This window comes from Chelonoidis abingdonii, chromosome 6, assembly GCF_003597395.2.
Source record: "Chelonoidis abingdonii isolate Lonesome George chromosome 6, CheloAbing_2.0, whole genome shotgun sequence".
In the NCBI taxonomy this organism is placed as follows: Eukaryota; Metazoa; Chordata; order Testudines; family Testudinidae; genus Chelonoidis; species Chelonoidis abingdonii.
Genome location: NC_133774.1, coordinates 137360613 through 137364128, shown reverse-complemented (window position 1 = coordinate 137364128; position 3516 = coordinate 137360613).

Genomic DNA, 3516 nt, shown 5'->3' with positions numbered 1-3516 from the left:
AACTTATTGTTACCAACTATCTCCTAATACTGATTAGACTATACATTCAATAACTGGTAGTCACTGATCGTTACATGAGCTTTTATATCTAAGAGAAGCCAATGACTATACAAAGGTCTATTACCACAGCAGCTAGGGTCTGTGGACTCAAAGGGAAGTCAGCCGTGGAAAATTCAGAGGTCAAGTGACAGCAAGATAAATGATGGATTAGGTGTCATATTTTATGATTAGTTGCACTCTTCTCCCAGTTATCTTTCAACATTTTAAAACCGCATTCTATCTGGCGATGGTAGATATGATACACTATGGTACCATTGCACTGATGCAAGGGATAAGAACGGCAATGTGAAAGGCCTTCTAAGCGTAGATGACGTGCAATAAATTTTCCGATACGACAACGAAGGCAACAAATCTACAGGTGTAGAGTGGATCAAACACTCCCAAGAGCATTAATAAGCCTTGTTCGCAATAGTGTCACTACAAGATACATGTTTCCAATCTGCATTTCTAGATGTGGCTTCAACCGAGAATGTGCAGGAGCAGTGAGACGACGAGACACAAAAAAGATAGGCTGTACTGTCGATTTACAGCCAGGACAGATTGCAACAAGTGGAGCATAAGCGTATCGGGGCAAATGGAGCCCATGCAATGCGATTTGCATGCTATTCCCTGGTAGAGTGGCAGTGACGATAGAAAACTATGTGCTCCATTTAATGGTATTAACGTAAGAGACAAGCCAGTAAGCAGCCAAGTAGTATGAACACTAGAGAATAGGACTATGAACTATGTACGATAATTATTATTGTGCTCTTTTGATATTCATAATAAATTTTACTTATATGAAGATCAACTTTATGAACTGATTTTTATAAGACGTGTTAACATACAACAGGACAGGGGGAAGTAATATTCATCATGTAAGAAACATAGAAACGCAAGAAAAGATCTTAGGTTAACTAATTTAATGTTTAGAAACTCTACTAACATTACAGCAAGATAACATAGTCTAGATGATTAAATGGATCAAAACTTAACATATCTTAGAATAACGTAGGCGCAACGTCAGCCATGGATCTGCTTTATATATTGAGTAACATGTTTGAACTTCCGACACAAGGTGAAGCTATAGGGGATCTCAAAAAAAAATACATAATAAATTTAAACCCTCTCCATTTATCTCTGAAGCAGACGACTTCACAAAAATTGTAGACAGTGTATTTAGTTTTGTCACTTTAGGGTTTCATTGATAAATTAAACGATGAACGACCTGAATCTAATGAACTGGAACAAAATTCAAGAAACCCAGTCATACAGTGTGCAGTTATTCGCATGGTAGTGCACAGTAACTTCAGCTGATCAGCCATGGCTCATAATCCGGTGTAGAATCAATGCTGAAGGAAAAATAATTAGCCAATTGTGCTCATCCCACAAGTCCTGTCTGCTTTGCCTTGTCAGCCGTGGAGTTGATGAAATCTCACCGACTGTTGATGTAGGCCATGATGTTGTCCATGACCAGCATTCCTATACTTGCTGTGGGGCCAGAAAAGGGTCAATACTTCTGCTACTAACTCTAAGCAGCCAACAAGTTGCATTATTAAGATTGCAAAGGTTTCATTAGCCCTCTCTCCGAGGGTCTGCTACACTTAGCAGCTGTACAAGCGCTGGGAGTTAAACCTGTCTTCGTACGCTGGTAGGAAAGCGTGCAGCCTGGCCACACTGACAGCTACCACGCATGTCGTGGCCACATTTGCAGCATCTGGCAGTGGTGCATTTGGAGCGTGCATTATGGGCAGCTATCCCAGCGTTCAAGTGGCTGCAACATGCCTTGTCAAAAGGGTGGGTGGGGTGGGGAGCGGAGGAGTGTGACAGGGAGCGTGGGGGGGGGTGGGGAAGAGTGGATTTTTGGAGCCGACACTGTGTCAGCAGCTACCTTGCAAGTTCTGACCCCCTCCGCCACCCCACTCACTCACTGAAAGCAACAGCAGCTGTTTGTTTTTTTTCTCACAGACCAGATAAGCAGCCGTTCTGAAACGGACCTTTCCGTCCCTCCCACCCGCCGAGCTGCTTCTCTCCTCAAGCCCCCTCCCTCCCCCTCTCTTCAAGCAAACACTAGCTGTGGGCATTCCAAAGGGAGCCCCTCTGCCTCTGCTCATTCACAGCAAACAGTGGCTGTGTTGGTTTTTTTGATAAGCAGCTCTGGGAGCCCGGAGTTCACAACAAAACAAACAGAGGCATCACAACAAAACAAGTGTGGGACCTTTACTTAAAAGGGTTATGGGAAGCTTCTGGAGGTCAGTTACAGCATACTAAGATTATTCCCTGTTTACACTGGCACCCCAGCGCTGGAACAGCAGCGCTATACTCTTTATTCCTCTCGGGGAGGTGGAGTACAACCAGCGCTGTAGCCAGGGAGATACAGCGCTGTATGTGCCTTGCCAGTGTGGACGGGGAGTGAGTTACAGCGCTATAAAGCCACCAACAGCACTGTAACTCTCAAGTGTAGCCAAGGCTCAGTGCCAGAGCTCATATTGTCAGAAATGTTATTGCTGATATGACTTGCTTCAACACTTCTGCCCAGTAATTTCTTTCTTTAATATGTCCATCTGTTATATGTTTATCAAGGGTTTGAGTCTTCGATAAACGCATTATATAAGGGGTGAGAGCTTGTTGGTGCTCAGTAGAACTTTCATGGTCACTATGTCCTCTCTTGGCTAATGCAAATGTGCTCTTTGGAGAAAACAATTTGCACACAAAACAGAAGGCACAGTCAGTTGATGGTGAGTATATGAGCCAGAGCCTTTCAGTAGTTTGAGGATACGTCTACACTACCGGCCAGATCAGCGGGTAGCGATCGATCTATTGGTGTGTAGTGTAGATGCGAAAAATCGATCGCCGATCACTCTCCTGTCTACTGCTGAACTCCAACAGTGCGAGAGGCAGAAGCAAAATCAATGGGGGAGACGCGGCTGTCGATCCAGCGCCGCAAGGACGCGAAGTAAGTAATTTTAATTCGATCTAAAATACTTCGACTTCAGCTATGCTATTCTCGTAGCTGAAGTTGCATATCTTAGATCAATGCCCCCCGCCCCCCAGTGTAGACCAGGCCTCACCATTCGAGGACACTTGGTTGAAGGCTGTATCACAGTTTCCTGAAATAAAAAAAAACATTTTAATATTAATGTATAATCGCCAACATTTGTGATGAATACAGCTGACCCTCGGCTTGAATCCTGGTTCCTGATTCCAGCTGTGACCCTTGACTCTGGCTGCTAGCAGCTAACTTCTGCTCCAACCACTAGGCATGCCCACCCACACCGCAGTCATGACACAGGCTTCTGTGAATCCCGTTCTTAAGCACTACCACTCCCCATGCATTGTATAGGGAGCCTGGGCAACTAATTCAGGGCTCTGGATCCCACTGGCTGGCACAGAACCTAAATGTTAGATGCTGCAACACTGAGCCTAAGTCCCTTTGGCAGATCTAATCCCTAGTGCAATTTTCAAAATCTCAGTAAG